General features: G+C 38.0%; 1 protein-coding gene across 1 annotated transcript in view; it reads left to right on the plus strand.

The window, feature by feature from the left end:
• Positions 1 to 3,635: 3,635 nt before the first annotated feature.
• hdac4 (histone deacetylase 4) overlaps positions 3,636 to 19,381 on the plus strand; it is a 552,364-nt gene continuing 536,618 nt past the window's right edge. Inside the window, 1 exon segment of the mRNA XM_028807299.2 lies at positions 3,636 to 3,818. The gene's annotated coding sequence lies outside the window, so the exon portion shown is untranslated.

The raw sequence follows: 19,381 nt of genomic DNA on the forward strand, positions 1-19,381 counted from the left end.
AGTAGTTATTGCTACTCCTGTTTACAAGATCCAGCCAACTGCGGTCATATCTCACTAAAATATTCCCTGTGACACTGTGGTTTTCATTCCACATCCCAAAAATGTGCATGTTAGATTAACTGGTGATTGTGAACTGGCCCTGTGTTTGTGTGTGGACCCAAAAGAACTGACTCTAAGTCCACAGTTGGTTTACAACTTGCTCTTGATTTCTACCAAAGTATACTCTGGCCCTATGAGACCCTAAACTGAATTAATCAGGTTTCAAAATGTTATCTATTGTTCTTGAATAATTTGGACTCTGCTATCAAGGAGGGAAAAGCTGCCTGAAACATATTGGCGATAACTGTGTCCTACTATATTGTACTTGAGGATGGAATTTGTTTATTTATTGGAGTTTATCCTGCTCTGGAAATCCCACAATGTTTCTTTTTTTCTTCACTTTGGAGTGGCTTTTTTCAAAAGTTTCAGCAAACAAAATATCTGCTAATTATATATTTTATGTTATTTTAAAAATTATATGATATAGGATTGTTTAATTTATGCATATTTTGTTCTCTTCTTTCTACAATATTATTTTTGATCTTAATTTTTATATTACTGTATTAAACATCTCTTCTTTAATTTTACATTTGTAATTTAACATGACAGATGGATGGCATGTGTACAGGTATGATACTTCTGCAGCATTCCAGTGAAACCTAGGTTTTTTATAAACTCTGAACCAGTAAGACATACGGTATGAAAATTAAAATATCAAGGAGTTAACTGTCACTGATATGTCAGGCTTATTGTAAAAAGTGGTAAATCGGAAGGGTCAGATTACAGATACTTTGGGATTCTTATTTTGTTGGTATTGCATATGCATCCATCCATCCATTATCCAACCCGCTATATCCTAACTACAGGGTCATGGGGGTCTGGTGGAGCCAATCCCAGCCAACACAGGGTGCAAGGCAGGAAACAAACCCCAGGCAGGGCGCCAGCCCACCGCAGTATTGCATATACAGAATGAGAAAATAATTGTGGAGCTGAAACAATATTCTTTTTGAAAATATGGGGCTAAACTGAAGTACACAGTGATTGTATGAATATGACAGAGGAGCAATAGTTGGTTGCAATAAATCTCCCTTACGTGCCAGAAAGAATCTGAGAGGAGAATCTGAATATCTCCAGTGGAGGACCAACAAATGGTACAACAATGAATGGTGTGCCAGTGGCTACATCAGAGTTTTTTTACCATCTGGAGAGATATTGTTCTTGTCATGGATGGCTGGGTAACACCTCAGAACTACTCATTGAGGTGGGACTCTATTTACTGTGTTCAGTATGTTATTTAACGCTGTAAATGAACACTTTTCATAGCTGAGTGGCCAGCTGTCTTCCTGGATGTGTATCAATAAAACACCTTCTGTCTCCATTATAGAAGCACTACAGGGCACACATGCATATTCCACACTTACTCCAGTAGGAGCAGCTGCACAATATTAAATCGGATGCATCACAGGATATCATTTGGCACCAAACCTAAGACACATGTCAAATTGTATTACCAGGTATAAGGGTTTTATTCTTTATGAATAAATTCTACATACAACATTATTTTGGCTTAAAAAGGTTTTAGAATTATTTCTTACACATCTTTTGTATATCTAGTGTTCATATAAATTAAACAATTATCACATATAAAGTTATGATATAACTTTCTATTTTTTATATGCAGTCAGGTCCATAAGTATTTGGACAGTGACACAATTTTCATAATTTTGGCTCTGTACGCTCTGTACCCTATTGATTTGAAATAAAGCAATCATGTGATTGAAGAGCTCAAAAGTATTTAAGTAATGAGTAACCAAATACAATACTTACTTTATTAAAGTTATTATTATCCCAGAAGCACAGCAGGGAGTGGTAAGGCAAGAAGCACACTTACCAGTGTGCCAGTCGTTTGCAGGGCTCAATTGCACAGCCAAGCAGAAAACAGTTTGATGCATGCAATCCAGTAACAGAAACAAGTTAATAAAATTTAGCATCAGTTTAGTTTTAAACCAGTTTTGTAAATTTGCTATTGATATGTTGAAAAGAGTGATTGGGTGGCACAACAGCTAGAGTTCATACTGTTAATCTTCAGAAGCTCATGTTGGAGATATAAAAAGAGAATGGGTGTTATTTACTTTATAGCACATAATGGAATAAGCATATTTATAAAACACAACAAAATGATCAACTTTGGCTGTTTTTCCAGTTAGTTTCATGAAGAATCATATATAGGTTTAGGATTTAATAACAGGGCGGCACGGTGGCGCAGTGGTAGCGCGACTGCCTCGCAGTTAGGAGACCTGGGTTCGCTTCCCGGGTCCTCCCTGCGTGGAGTTTGCATGTTCTCCCGGTGTCTGCGTGGGTTTCCTCCGGGCGCTCTGGTTTCCTCCCACAGTCCAAAGACATGCAGGTTAGGTGGATTGGCGATTCTAAACTGGCCCTAGTGTGTGCTTGGTGTTTGTGTGTGTCCTGCGGTGGGTTGGCACCCTGCCCAGGATTGGTTCCTGCCCTGTGTTGGCTGGGATTGGCTCCAGCAGACCCCCGTGACCCTGTGTTCGGATTCAGCGGGTTGGAAAATGGATGGATTTAATAACAAATGCTGGCCAACCAAATGTGCAGTTTTTCATACAAATGAAGACATATTTCACATTATATTTCACAGAATAACATGTGAAATTTGTATGTTTATCCAGCAATATCAATTAATGCTTGTTGGATTTTAATTCATAACGCATCGTATAAGGACAAATTGGTTAGCACTGCTTAGCTCCTTTCCTTACCTGGACATTATCTGTATGGTATTTGCATATTCACGCCATGTTTGCGTTCATTTCCTCCGGGTACTTAGGTTTAATTTAAGGAGTTTTTCTGTAAAGGCCGATATGAAAGAGTGTAGATGTGTGGGGAAGGGTGTCGGAAGACTTTTACTTGGCTTTCACCTGATGTCACCGAGATAAGCTTTCCAATCCCTTATAACGGAAACTGAGGCTGAGAAAATGCATGGATGGATAAAGTTCATAATCTTCAGATGCAGCAATAAATGACATTTTATTTGTCCAGCTTTGGCAGTCTGCAGCATCATCTGTGTTTCTTTTTCAAACAACTTTACAGAATACAAGCAAAACGTTAACATACTGTATAAGCTCGAAAACTAATATTCACATTTTTAAGTATTTACCCAAACGCATATTTCAGTTCTTTTAATCAGGTGAAGGCGCAACATATAGTTTAAAAAGGAAACATCAAGACAAATTTGTTTGAAGACAGCAAGAATCGAAGGCAACTAACAGACGTGTACCGTACCGTATCGAGGCTAAGTACAGCTGTTCATAAACTCCAGTCCTCATAAACTGTCTTAGTGTGCGTGATCCGTTAATCTGCAAATTCTGAAAAATGCAAATAGCAAAATAATTAAATTTGCGCAGTGTGATAGGTGGTCATTGTTTGTGCATCCATGGTTGAGCACATCTCGTTCTTAACGCTCAGTTAAAAGTAGAATCATTATAACACCCCTTAATGTTCACACACCCCAAAAGAAAGTTGTGAATTCAAAGTACGCCTGCCGAGGATCGGGACTTAAGCGCCCAGGGTGGAGGGTGAGCTCCGCTCCTCCCCGTCATCCCCCTCCCGTTGTGGAAATGTAGAGGCACGACACGTGATTCGCTTGCCAAAATCCAGTATGGCGGAATCTGTCAGTGGCTGACTTCGTCGCTGGTACTGCTTGCAAGGGGAATTAAGCGGTTTGGTGTTTTTCAGCACGGAGTGACCGCCACATAAGGCAGGTAGGTGCCCCAGCGATTCCGCGCTGCGCACCTCTCGGAGCCTTTTCTGTCAGCAGACCCGGCAGAGCATGGCACGGTGTAGCCTGCGCGTGCTGCGGCGATTCGTATTTTGCACCGTTCAACTTCAGATCGCGCTCTGTTTTTTTCTGAATCGCTACTTCTCCACCAAACATGAACGTTACGGGGCGGTGACGTGGGCGGGATGTTATTTTTTTTCTATCAAGAATAACAGTGATAACAGGGCAGGTAGTGGGAGGTTCATTATATATGATTGGCAGTGTTTGCTTTGTCCTGGTTGGTTTTTAATAGGCGCTGTTACACGATTGGTTAGACGTTCACCAATAAAAATTGTGAAAGGTTTCTTTATGCTTTGAAGCAGTCAGAAAACTACAAACACAGGGTGATCGTTGCTTGTAACCAATGGATGCGAAGACTGGTGACGTCAGACAACGACAAAGGCCAATGAAATGTTGAGTGGGCTGCTTTAAGATTGTAATTTTTATTTTGTGAATGAGGGTAGGTTGTATTGTGTACTGCGTCCCTTTCCGAAACTAACCGACCAACATAGTAATAAGGTTTCTGTGTGTCAGTTCTAGTTTTCTACGTTTATTTTGGAATTCTTGGTGAACATTTTGCCGAATACTGATGTGACGTGGTCACCCTTTTAACTGTCCGAAATGTTAACACGGATGTTGTGGAACAATTACTGTTTTGGTCATCGTGAATCTACAGCTGTCATTATTTTTCGCTTTACAGGTCGTACGATTGTATATAGCGAAGTGATAGCTAAATGTCAATGTAAAATCACCTTGGTGAAGGACTCTTTAAGACTTCATTGTATTTAACTAATAATCGTCACGTTTCTTTCCCTTTGGATCAGGCCAAAGTCACGCGTTATTCGTAGTCGCCGAAGCTCACACACATTAGTGCAATGTGTCTGGTGCAAGGTATATGCGTGACGCTATACCGTACATATATACTGTTAACTGTTCTAATGGTGGCCTCGGGGTGTTACTTGTACGTAGAAAACAGTTAACAAAAAACTACTGCAACAACTCTTTATAGCATCTCCCAAATACCAGTATTCTTACGCGCAGGAGCTGCCAGATGCGTGTTCCTTGCGGAGAGAGGTAGGCCTGGCGTGCACAGCCATGTATCTGCATATGAAGACCAAGGCAAGTGTTTAATCAAAGGCAGTTATTGAGCTGAGCATTTAGCCAAGATAGGTTGGATGCTCCAGTCGCATCTCTGGTCTTCTGGGTGACACAAACCAAGTCTTTTTTATTATGCTTGATCTCTGGTCTTCTGGGTGACACAAACCAAGTCTTTTTTATTATGCTTGAATTACTAACAAAAGTTTGTTTTTACTATTTATTTTTGATACAGCCGTAATGTTTTCACCACGGGATATCATAATTGTGGACAATATCTGGTATCAGAATAAAATTGAGCTTGTGCAAAAATGTCAGAAGTTAAAAAATGTTTAGGAAACTAGCTCTTCAAATATTTTAAATGTAATTTGTTATATATAAAAATTAATTGGAGTCTTAAATATAAGAATGTCTGGTTTCCTCAAAGTAGGGATGTGACAAGAACAGATATTTTGTTACTAAGTCGATAACAAAGTTATGAAAAAGTAACAGTACCATCTTTTTTTTTTTTTTTTAAAAGAATTGTTAGTCCAGAATGAGAATCAATCCTGCACAACTACAAGACTGCAAATAGACGAATTACTCCAGTGGGCACAATACCTACTTGAGAAAAATGTAAAAACTACACATGAAAATGGCTCACAGTGGTGCTAATACAGCACCGCAATATAATGTGTTGGAAAGAAAAACGGCAGAGGGCAAGTCTATAAGTGTGAACGATTGTGAGAATTATGCTTATTAAAAAAGAGAAACAAAACACTCAAAACACACATGCTTTCGTTTTTGTCAATTTTATTCCATTGCAGAGTTAGTTCAGAAATAGATTTGTGTGTACTTTTACAGCAATATAACATGACCGATCTCCTATACAATCCCTAAAAAGGAAAGGTGGTCTGTGTATTCATTCCCTAATTACATCAAACAGGTCTACATATAGTTATCTTCCTATTTTCTAAACAGTTTATACAGTTTAGGGATGTGGGGAAAACTTGTCATACACTTAGTGTTATACATAAACTGTAGGCTTGGGTGCACTGACACAAATCAAGGCAAGTTTCCGATGAGGTGACTATCCATTCCAGCAGTGAAATAAGCTGCTCCATTTGTTAATACCAAAAAATAATTATTTAGTGCTGCGAATCACAAAGCACCTCGATTATACCGTTAGCAGGATGGGCAAAGAGTCCTACTGTACTTAATTGCTAAATATTAAAGTGCAAATGCTGAATTTATATCATTCATTTGGTTTTAGAAGAGAGAACATGCAAACTCCATGCAGGGAGGACCCGTGAACCAAACCCTGCTACCACTGCGCCACCATGCCGCCCCAATCTGATATTTATTAGTATAACTCCTAAATTGTGACAATTATAGTGAAAGCACATATGTTTGAAAGGTATGTTTGCCAAATATAATGCATCTACAAGATACTTTTCAGGTCCAAGTAATATTCTAATTGTGGATTAGTATGAAGTCTAAGCAATAACTAAGTCTAGTCAGTCATATAAGATACTATGAAAACAGCACACCACCTTGTGTTTTATAGGGGTTCTGAAACAGTAGATTAATATAAAACTGACCAGACTGATTTTACACATGAAATTTAAGGTTGGACAAATGTAAAGAAATGGAAGGAAAAATTTGGAAAATTAAAGCACTAGGATTTTGTGACATTTAAAAATGTAATCAATTTGACTCGTCTGTTAACTCTTTAGTCAGTTTTTTTTTTAAACAGCTATTGAGACAAGTGTAAATCTTACAAATATTAAAGTAGCAAATGTTACAGACCTAAGAGAGGGATTCTCTGACAAAACAGATTTTAAAAGGACGTTACGAAAACCACTTAAAGAGTTTGTTTAAATTAAAGTTATCTTTACTTATCTTGGAATTCACTAATACAGCAGTACAGATGTAAAATGTTTGAATTTTTATTTTTAGTGTTGATTTAGGCAGTGTTTTACAGTTAATAGAGAGAAAGTGACAGATTTGGAATGTGTACCTAAAATAAATTGGGAAGTCCATATTGACATTATTCTTTATAAACACTATGCTGAAATTGCCTTATGATTATACAGTTCCCCCAATTTATTGTTACACTGTCCATCACATGTTAAAATTAAGAGGTTTTTATTGTCACATACACAGTGGTAGTATAGTGAAATTCTTGAGCTACAGTTGTGGGGGAGGGGAGCAGGGAAGTATTTACAGGCAATGATTTACAAAAAAACAATAAGGAAGTAATATATAAATAAAATTGTGAATAGCATCTAAGAGTAGCAGAAGATACATAAATACAGTAAGTAAGAGAAAATGAAGGAAGCAGTTAAAGTAGATGGTAGTACACATGTAATGTACAGTACAATTACACATAAACCTGCAGGTGGGTATGGTATGAGGCATGTAAGAACAGAGAGTTCAGTGACCTTATGGCCTGGGAAGGAGCTGTCCCTGAAGTAGGTGGAGTGAGTGGTGGAACACTGTGGCACAATATGGCACTGAATTGTATTTTGATATTTACAAATGCCAGTACTAGTTTACTAATTAAATGGTAGCTTAGTATTTATATACCATATATTCTATTACAGGAAAAGGCACACACTATTGTTTACTGGAGTAATGGCAGTGCTATTAATGAAAAGCCATTGAATGAGATTTTTGTTATTGTTGTGGTATTGCATAGGTATCAAGTATCGTGAAATTTCATTGGTGTTGGTATCAAATACAAAAATCCCTGCCTCACACATTTGAAAAGCATGCTTTTGCATTTTTTGTTAATTTTAATCACGCCTGGCATAGGTATAAAATTGTGCTTGTGTGCATGAACATGCTTTATGATGGTTAGGCATTCTAGACAAGTGTATAAGTCGAATTCTCATCTTGTGTCCCTTTCTGCTCGAATGGGTATATGACTTTAATAAACCAGTGGATTTAGAAATAAATGAAAATATTAATGCATGTCAGTAGTCCACAGGTTAAGCATCAGTGAGAACAATAACGGTACAAATAACTTAGCTTTGCAAGTTACAAAAATGTTTTTATTTTTAGAAAATGTGAGTTTGCCTATATGTTTGGTAAACACAGAATGTTCTAAGGATGAAATAGTGTCCTTTACAGAAATATAAAGTCATGCTAAGGGGATTATACTACTTTGCCTGTCCTCTGGCTTACATGCAGCTAGTGCAGCTCTTTCTATCTCAGGCAGTCGCTGTGGAGAAAAGTACAGATATTTTAGTTTGGACAACACTTAAGATGAAAAGATTCCCTTGCATGTTAAAATGTTGTTAGCTTTAAGTTTTGTGCATTATGATTTTTAAAGAGATTGTGACTACTTTCCCTCCAGAGCTAGATTTGTCTAAATAGGTGTGAACAAATAATGGGTTGATCTGCAAAGCCAGATTAAGTTTTTCTTGCACAGTGGATTAAAGAAAAAGTTTTGTTAGTATGTTAACATTAGTGGAAATCATTTAAATGAAAAACATGTACTTTTACAAAACATGCAAAATATCTATGTCTGTGTGCTGGTGCCTTTGGGCATAGACTTATGGGTGAACTGTTTGTGTGGTTCAGACTGATTGGTGAGTTGATGCTACCCTCTGGCACCTTGTGACACAGCAATGGTTAACCAGGTTTATCAATGTACTGTATGTATGTTTAAAGTCTGCCATTTGAAACTGGGAGAGAGAATAAGAAAAAAGTGCTAATAACTGCAAACAAGTTTTGTCCTGTGCTTGTTTGGCGACAGCATGACCTGCCATTGAATCCTTTTGATGAACTCTTTCAGGGCGAATGTCTACTTTTGTTAACAGGGAGGGGTTGAGAGCAGTAAGCAACAGCAAATGGTGACAAAACCCGACGTTACGTTTAGTTCGATTCTGTTAGCTGGAAGTAAAGTTAGTCTCGTTGGTCTGACTGAGATTCCCTGCGCTTGCAGGAGCAGTGAACAGCAAACAACAACAAAAATGGCATCGACATCTGGTGAGACATTGAATCGAATGCACAAAGCAAATTACTCTGTGGACGACATTTTGTATATTATTGCTGAATTGGAAAGTGAGGTATCAGCTGATTGATCTCCAGCTAATTGTGGTGCCAAACACATTTGTGTAGATGAAGACCGCCACTCATAGTGAGACCATGTACAAACTAGATTACATTGCGCTGTGACTGCGACTGCTACTGCTGTCCCTGCTCCCGTCACATGAAGACAGCCTGGCAGCCGGCCTGCCATGCATTCCTGCCAGCCACCATGCCACCTGCGAGCGTCTCGAGCCACAAGAGACTGTGAACTGGTGGCCACAGCACCCAGCAACTGATATTTTAGGTTCATTTATGTGGGAGACCCTTGCTTTGGGTGCTTTTCAGAAAAATGCGTATTTTGGGGAAAAATATTCAACACTCAAAGAGTTAATAGACTGTTGACAAGCATTTCAATGGGTAAATAGGTGTGAATTTCCCATTGGGATTAATAAAGTATCTATCTATCTATCTATCTTCAGTCTGCAAAGTATATGCACATATGTAGATATTTACCAAAACCATAAGAAATTTTATTTATAACATAAAATGGATGTTTTGCCATACCACCCACACATACAGTATGTCCAGATCAAGATATATCCAGCCTAATTGCTGTTTGTCACAGTTAATTCTTACAAATTGCCAGATGCTTTTTTTAGATTTTTTGCAAGGGATTCCATACAATGTGGCATGATAAATTGCACAGAGTAGTTATCCTTTTGTTTACATTGTTTTGTGGTTTCAATTTTTCCTGTATAGTTCTTAATAATACATTTGTTTAAGGTGCGTTTATAAAAGTCTTAATAAAACTAGAATCTAATGTAGACCACTGCAGTTAATAATTAAGCACTTCCATAGTGCAGAGACTGCAGATTCCTAACGTGTGTCACATCAAGAAGAATAAAACTCAGTTGAAATGTAAATCTAAATCGGTATACGTGTATATAGTAATGATGTAAAACATACTATTGGTAACACTGAAAAGTCACAGTTTTTATAAAATTGTAACATGGTGAATTTTACAGTACCCACTTTTCCAGACATAGTATTGATATCAACAAAGTACTGTAGTAAGTATATTGGCTTTGATGATGTATCCTGTTGTCCTTCCAGCTATCTATCCATACCCTGTGATGGACTCATGCCCTGTCCAGAGATTGTTCCAGCTGCCCCGTTACCCTGTCCTGGATAAGTGGCTTATGACAATGGATGGATGGATGGATCTATCTAGTAATTCCAAAGATTATATTAGATGGCAAATCTAGACATGTCCTGTGTCAGTATATACTTGAGTGTATCTATCTATGAGCTGGCTTACCATCCAGAATGAGTTTCATTAATTGTGTCTAATGTTGCCAAGATGAGCTGTGGCCTTTCTTGATTTTATATTGGAATAAGGGGGCTTGAAAAATGAAGTAAGTAATGATGTGTTTACATAGATCTCTTTGAATGGGTAGATAGATGTTGGTAAAAAATGTTGCAAATAACAAAACAGAAAAAAAAATCATTTTTGGAATGCAAACATTAACAATGGGCCAACTTTGTCCTTGCCAGGTATTAAACCACCCAATTCATTAGTAGTAAGGAACTACACCTATTAGTACTTCACTATTTGGGTGATAAGGTGCTTAGTACATTTAGAGTATTCATGCACTGTAGCCTAAAAATTTGGATTAAGTAATTTTCTATAATTTGTTTTAAAAATGTCAGTTGATGTAACGGTTTGTTATTTTAATTCTAATTGTAAGAACCGGCTCAAAATGCCTTGGCCGGCTGCAACACTTCTAAGCCTGAGGACTGGAAATTGCTTGGACTAGGCCAAGTCCATATCGTACACCGCTTACAAGATATTTCTCATTGACAGTAAATAACAAAATATAAGGGAAAATATATGTGTAAGGGGAATTTACTGTAAAGAAAGGTGAATACAAACATAGATTATAGAAAGTACTCCAAAATATACACTAAATTAATAAATTAAAAGATATAACAGTAGAAAATTACCCTACCTTTTTTCCTCACTGAATAAATATTATATTGCATATTACACACAATACATACTGTATGGGAATTTCCTTGGTAAACAGTGTTTGCAATTGAAGTCAAGATGTTGGAGTATAAAGAAGATGTTCAAGATGGAGAAAAAGAGCTGAGCTCTAAAGTCATCTATATATAGTAATTACCTGGAAATCTTTTAACAAAAGCTGGAAGTCCCACCAAAGAGGGTCAGCAGCTGTCAATCATTGGTCTTCCCCATTGTGTTTTAATGAGTGGCTACTTGTACTGTGTAAAATGACAACAACTGAACAGACTAAATAAATGATAAAAATCATGCAACACTGCTACATAATGACAGGTGTGATATTGGCTTGCCAACTAATTTCTTGGCCCCAAGTAGTTGGTATACAACTTTTTGTAAGGACATGTGGCAGTCAGTCAAAAATGTTTTTTAACTTTTTGATATTTTTTTTTCTAGTTTGACTATGAAGATTTTTGTTTTACAAGTTCGACATGATTTATGCAATGTTATTTTCTGTCAAATAAAATAAATACAAATTAAAAAAGCTTGACGAAGTAGGTCTGTAATACAAATATGTACATTGGCAGGTTATATTTATTGTTATGTGTACAGAGTACAGCAAAATTCTTCCTTTCATGTGCTAAACAATATGCAACATGTCACCACTGTCCAGTGCAGTGGTTAATGTTATATGATGAATACATTAAGATTCATGCTGTAGTATCAGGAATATTTTAGAAAAATTAGGAATTTCCAGGAAATGCGGATGATAAGCTTACATTGATTAAAGGGAAGATCAGTTTCTTGACTTTTGGCTCATTGTTTTACTTACCTTTTCCTTGGATATTGTAATATTGTACATTTTTCATCCTGAGTACTCAGGTATAAAGTAACATGAAATACCAAAAAAGTATTTAGGTGACACAGTTACTAACAATATAGCAGATGATAGCCTTACATGTGTTTTTTGCTAGAAACATGACACGTTTTTTACTACCATATAACATGCCCACACTGTAATTTGTACATTAAAATTTTGTTACTTCCTACAGTTCATAAAGTAAGTAATATAAAATATGGTATGATTCTGACATACTTGAAATAGTTTTCTTAAATTATCTTGTCGACATGCGGTTTTTAAGAAGTTTTGCAGTCAAGGGAAGAAGTGAAGTATGTTTATGTGGTATAAAAGTTTTTAACTTTTGAAAATGTTTCTGTGAAGAGAGGGGGCTAAATAAAGCTTTTTAAAGTACAATTTTATAAGAGCAAAATGATATGGTTTAAGGTACTGACAGTAGACTTGGGAAGTGTTTCACAGTTTTCACCCTAAAGCTGTCAATTACCTGGGATGGTTAGTATGGTTGACAGCATTATTGTACAGTACATCCAGAAAGTATTCACAGCGCATCACTTTTTCCACATTTTGTTATGTTACAGCCTTATTCCAAAATGGATTAAATTAATTTTTTCCTCAGAATTCTGCACACAACACCCCATGATGACAATGTGAAAAAAGTTTACTTGAGGTTTTTGCAAATTTATTAAAAAAAAAAAAGTCTGGGCTCTGGCTGGGCCACTCAAGGACATTCACAGAGTTGTCCTGAAGCCACTTCTTTGATATCTTGGCTGTGTGCTTAGGGTCGTTGTCCTGCTGAAAGATTAACCGTCACCCCAGTCTGAAGTCAAGAGCGCTCTGGAGCAGGTTTTCATCCAGGATGTCTCTGTACATTGCTGCAGTCATCTTTCCCTTTATCCTGACTAGTCTCCCAGTTCCTGCCGCTGAAAAACATCCCCACAGCATGATGCTGCCACCACCATGCTTCACTGTAGGGATGGTGCCAGGTTTCCTACAAACATGATGCCTGGCATTCACACCAAAGAGTTCAATCTTTGTCTCATCAGACCAGAGAATTTTCTTTCTTGTGGTCTGAGAGTCCTTCAGGTTCCTTTTGGCAAACTCCAGGCCGGCTGCCATGTGCCTTTTACTAAGGAGTGGCTTCCGTCTGGCCACTCTACCATACAGGCCTGATTGGTGGATTGCTGCAGAGATGGTTGTCCTTCTGGAAGGTTCTCCTCTCTCCACAGAGGACCTCTGGAGCTCTGACAGAGTGACCATCAGGTTCTTGTTGACCTCCCAGACTAAGGCCCTTCTCCCCCGATCGCTCAGTTTAGATGGCCGGCCAGCTCTAGGAAGAGTCCTGGTGGTTTCGAACTTCTTCCACTTACAGATGATGGAGGCCACTGTGCTCATTGGGACCTTCAAAGCAGCAGAAGTTTTTCTGTAACCTTCCCCAGATTTGTGCCTCGAGACAATCCTGTCTTGGAGGTCTACAGACAATTCCTTTGACTTCATGCTTGGTTTGTGCTCTGACATGAACTGTCAACTGTGGGACCTTACGTAGACTGGTGTGTGCCTTTCCAAATCATGTCCAACCAACTGAATTTACCACAGGTGGACTCCAATTAAGCTGCAGAAACATCTCAAGGATGATCAGGGGAAACAGGATGCACCTGAGCTCAATTTTGAGCTTCATGGCAAAGGCTTTGAATACTTATGTACATGTGCATTCTCAATTTTTTTATTTTTAATAAATTTGCAAAAATCTCAAACTTTTTTCACGTTGTCATTATGGGGCGTTGTGTGTAGAATTCTGAGGAAAAAAATGAATTTAATCCATTTTGGAATAAGGCTGTAACATAACAAAATGTGGAAAAAGTGATGCGCTGTGAATACTTTCCGGATGCACTGTATGTTGTTACTTAGTTTTTGTTATGAATATGACCCATTAAGGTATTCACTCATTTATTTATCAGTTATTGAGACTTCTGTATTCCAGTACTGGTTTGCAGTATGTTATGTTTTGGGAAATCAAGTCATCTTTGTCATAAATGTCACACAATATTCCCATACGTTAATGGAACAAATGTTAATGTTCTTGGAACATTGTTATCCATATTCCATAACTGGAACTTTATATTATATGAAAGCATGACTACTTTTAATTAAATGACTTTTGTTTTATTCATACTTAAAATGTGTTGTAAATATATAAACATTTTTAGGTAATCTCTGTTGGAAGTCATGCTGACTGACTTTGTGGCGCGACTGTTTATAAGCCAGCAGAGTAGAGCTCATAATGTCCTAAATTGTGGATATGTTATCTAAAATATCTTGTGTGGTTTTGGTCTTGAAATTAAGGCAAATGACTTAACAACTCTTATTTCTAAATTGATCCTTGGTTTAAATTTTGGTTTAGATGAAAGATAGGATTGATTTGCTGTTACTGATTCAGCACGTGTTTATTAATTCAAATCAGTTTTATTGTCATGTGTACATAGTACAATGAAATTTGACCTTGCATGTCTCCTCTAAAAAGTATACTTAGCATGGAACATATATATGTATATATGTGTGTGTGTGTGTGTGTGTATGTATGTATGTATGTGTATATATATATATATATATATATATATATATATAAACTAGCTGTGTAAGCCCATGGTGTAAAAAGCCCGGCATCCTCGAAACTATTGAAATCATCAGAAAATAAATTGAAATGTACAGATGTCAGGTAACTGAAAGAAACTACTCTGGGTGTCTCTTTAATGGGAGGTTTTGTTTTGCCTACATGCTTACCTCGCTTGTCTATTAGTGGCGGGAGGAAAAGTAAAACGGATACCGTTTTACAGATGTGCTCGCCTTGCTTATGTATTAGTGGCTAAGCGAGTGTCTGCTTTCTCAGAGGTGGAGCCCTTACCCCGACTCTACCTCTCACTTCCAGGCCAGACAGACACACACACTTCCACGTATAGATGTCTATATATATATATATATATATATATATATATATATATATATATATATATATATATATATATATATATATATATGTATACATTGAAGAACATAAGTATTTGAACACCCTGCGATTTTGCAAGTTCTCCCACTTAGAAATCATGGAGGGATCTGAAATTCACATTGTAGGTGCATTCCCACTGTGAGAGACAGAATGTAAAAAAAAAAATTCAGGAAATCACATTGTATGATTTGTACAGAATTTATTTGTATTGCACTGCTGCACATAAGTATTTGAACACCTGGCAATCAGCAATAATTCTGGCTCTCAAAGACCTGTTACTCTGCCTTTAAGAAGTCCACCTCTACTCCACTTAGTAATCTTAATTAGTAGCACCTGTCTGAGCTCTTTAAAGACACCTGTCCACCCCACAGTCAGTCAGACTCCAACTACTACCATGGGCAAGACCACAGAGCTGTCAAAAGACACCAGAGACAAAATTGTGGACCTCCACAAGGCTGGAAAGGGCTACGGGGCAATTGCCAAGCAGCTTGGTGAAAATAGATCAACTGTTGGAGAAATTGTCAGAAAATGGAAGAGGCTAAAGACGACTGTCAGTCTCCCTCGGACTGGGGCTCCATGTAAGATCTCACCTTGTGAAGTATCACAGATGATAAGAAAGGTGAGGAATCAGCCCAGAACTACATGGGAGGAGTTGGTCAATGACATGAAGAGAGCTGGGACCACAGTTTCAAAGGTCACTGTCGGTAGAACACTATGCCGTCATGGTTTCAAATCACGCATTGCACGGAAGGTTCCCCTGCTCAAGTTATCACATGTCCAGGCCCGTGTGAAGTTTGCCAATGACCATCTAGATGATCCAGAGGAGGCATGAGAGAAAGTCATGTGGTCAGATGAGACCAAAATAGAACTTTTTGGTCTAAACTTCACTCGCCGTGTTTGGAGGAAAAAGAAGGAGGAGTTGCATCCCAAGAACACCATCCCTACTGTGAAGCATGGGGGTGGAAACATCATGCTTTGGGGGTGCTTTTCTGTGAAAGGGACAGGATGACTACACTGGAGAGGATGAATGGGGCCATGTATTGTGAGATTTTGAGCAACAACCTCCTTCCGTCAGTCAGAGCACTGAAGATGGGTCGTGGCTGGGTCTTCCAACATGACAATGACCCGAAGCACACAGCCAGGATAACCAAGGAGTGGCACCCTAAGAAGCATATCAAGGTTCTGGAGTGGCCTAGCCAGTCTCCAGACCTAAATCCAATCGAAAATCTTTGGAGGGAGCTGAAACTCCATGTTGCTTAGCACCAGCCTCGGAACCTGACAGATCTAGAGGAGATCTGTGTGAAGGAGTGGGCCAAAATCCCTGTTGCAGTGTGTGCAAACCTGGTCAAGAACTACGGGAAACGTTTGACCTCTGTAATTGCAAACAAAGGCTTCTGTACCAAATATTAACACTGATTGTCTCAGGTGTTCAAATACTTATGTGCAACAGTGCAATACAAATAAATTCTGTACAAATCATACAATGTGATTTCCTGAATTTTTTTTTTTTTTCATTCTGTCTCTCACAGTGGGAATGCACCTACAATGTGAATTTCAGATAATTTCTAAGTGGTAGAACTTTCAAAATCGCAGGGTGTTCAAATATATATACTAATAAAAGGCAAAGCCCTCACTGACTGACTGACTGACTCATCACTAATTCTCCAACTTCCCGTGTAGGTAGAAGGCTGAAATTTGGCAGGCTCATTCCTTACAGCTTACTTACAAAAGTTAGGCAGGTTTCATTTCGAAATTCTACGCGTAATGGTCATAACTGGAACCTGTTTTTTGTCCATATACTCTAATGGAGGAGGCGGAGTCACGTATCGCGTCATCACGCCTTCTACGTAATCACGTGAACTGAAAACAAGGAAGAGATTTACAGCACGAGTCGGGAACGAAGGTAAATGACGTTAATTGTTGAGTGTCTTTTAATACTGTGTAAGCATACATATTAACACTTGCAATTAAACGTGTGCATTTACGGGGTGATTTCTCAGGCGTAAAAGCTCGCCTTTTATTGAAAAGGTAAATGCAAACTGTTTTCATTCTGAAGGGCACAAACCACGTTAGATTTCAGCCGTTAAACGCACAAAAATTTCGGTACACCAGATAAATAAGCGCAACATATTATCAGTCGTATTGTATGCTTACAATACATATAGAAATGTCTTAATCGTTAACTAATATTATGGGATGGTGTTTTTCGACTCACGCCTTGATTTAAACGATTGCATGTCTTGGTGGGTTTGCGTAGCTTATTGTCAATATCTTTACACCTCTTTTTAAGATTTAATTTAAAAAGGTTTTCTTTTCTTCTTACTTAAAATTTAAAAGCAATAGTTCACCGCTGCGAAGCCCCTCTAGCGCTGACGTCCGAGGTTCGATTACCGTAAGCGAGTGCAGTGAGTGTGTACGCCTGATGAGCCAAGAATAAGGGGGAAACACGTGTTGAGTACTCTTTGCATTATTTGACAGTAAACTATTTTCAACCATTCTATGATCTGCTTCTCACAACTGAAGGCACTGCTGTCGTGGGCTGCATCAGGAATGGGCTGGAGGAGGAGTATAGGGACCTAATCAATGACTTTGTTAAGTGGTGCGACTCAAACCACCTACAACTGAACACCAGCAAAACCAAGGAGCTGGTGGTGGATTTTAGGAGGCCCAGACCCCTCATAGACCCCGTGATCATCAAAGGTGACTGTGTGCAGATGGTGCAGACCTATAAATATCTGGGAGTGCAGCTGGATGATAAATTAGACTGGACTGCCAATACTGATGCGCTGTGCAAGAAAGGACAGAGCCGTCTATACTTCCTTAGAAGGCTGGCATCCTTCAACATCTGCAATAAGATGCTGCAGATGTTCTATCAGACGGTTGTGGTGAGCGCCCTCTTCTACGCGGTGTTGTGCTGGGGAGGCAGCATTAAGAGGAAAGACGCCTCACGCCTGGACAAACTGGTGAGGAAGGCAGGCTCTATTGTTGGCATGGAGTTGGACAGTTTAACATCTGTGGCATCTGCGAAGGGCACTCAACAGGCTCCTATCAATTATGGAGAATCCACTGCATCCACTAAATAGTATCATCTCCAGACAGAGGAGCAGCTTCAGCGACAGACTGCTGTCACTGTCCTGCTCCACTGACAGACTGAGGAGATCGTTCCTCCCCCAAACTATGCGACTCTTCAATTCCACCTGGGGGAGGGGGGGGGGGGGGGGTAAATGTTAACATTTAACATTATACAAAGTTATTGTCTGTTTTTCACCTGCATTATTATCATTCTTTAATATTATTTATTGTATCAGTATGCTGCTGCTGGAGAATGTGAATTTCCCATTGGGATTAATAAAGTATCTATCTATCTATCTGTCTGTCTGTCTGTCTGTCTGTCTGTCTGTCTGTCTGTCTGTCTGTCTGTCTGTCTTACAAACATAAAAGGTTTAAATAAAACAGAAATGTATACCTTTATTTTTACTTCCTTAACTTGTGGAGGGTGTATCCTGTAGCAAAGCCCTAAGTTTTTTCATGAAAGCCCCTTTCAGTCAATAAGCCTTAAAAACAGGTGTAAAGCTAAACTTGCAGCACCGCTATTCAATTACACTTGCCTAACGCCTCTCCTAAGGGGACATACTGTGGGATCTGGGCATCAGTCAAAGCACCAATCACAGGCCCGATTAGAAAGCGGGAAGCTGTGATTTGTCGTCTCCCTCCCATGTAACAATCACAGCCCGTGTTACAACGCACTATGTATGTATGTATATATGTATATATGAAGAGGATGGATGGATGTATATGTGTGTGTTTATGTATATGTGTATATGTATGTGTATATATATGTTGATATGTGTATGTATATATGTATATATATGTATATGTAGATATGTGTATATATGTAGATATGTATATATGTATATATATGTTTACATAACCTCTTTAACACACTACTTCTCTGCTGCGAAGCGTGGGTATTTTGCTATATATATATATGTGAATGTATGTATATATGTATGTCTATATTTATATATATATATATATATATATATGTGCATATGTGTATATATATATATATGTGTATATATATGTAGATATGTATATATTTATATGTATATATATGTACATAGATATATATATATATATATATATATATATATATATATATATATATATCTATATATGTAGATGTGTAAATTTGTATATGTATATATATGTATATGTGGATGTGTATATGTATGTATATATATGTATATGTAGATATGTGTATATGTAAATATGTATATATATGTTTACATAACCTCTTTAACACACTACTTCTCCGCTGCGAAGCGCGGGTATTTTGCTAGTATATATATATACATATACATATACATATACATACATACATACATACAGTGGGGCAAAAAAGTATTTAGTCAGCCACCAATTGTGCAAGTTCTCCCACTTAAAAAGATGAGAGAGGCCTGTAATTTTCATCTTGATATACCTCAACTATGAGAGACAAAATGGAAAAAAAAT

The sequence above is a fragment of the Erpetoichthys calabaricus genome, chromosome 8 (genome assembly GCF_900747795.2).
Source record: "Erpetoichthys calabaricus chromosome 8, fErpCal1.3, whole genome shotgun sequence".
Classification (NCBI taxonomy): Eukaryota; Metazoa; Chordata; class Cladistia; order Polypteriformes; family Polypteridae; genus Erpetoichthys; species Erpetoichthys calabaricus.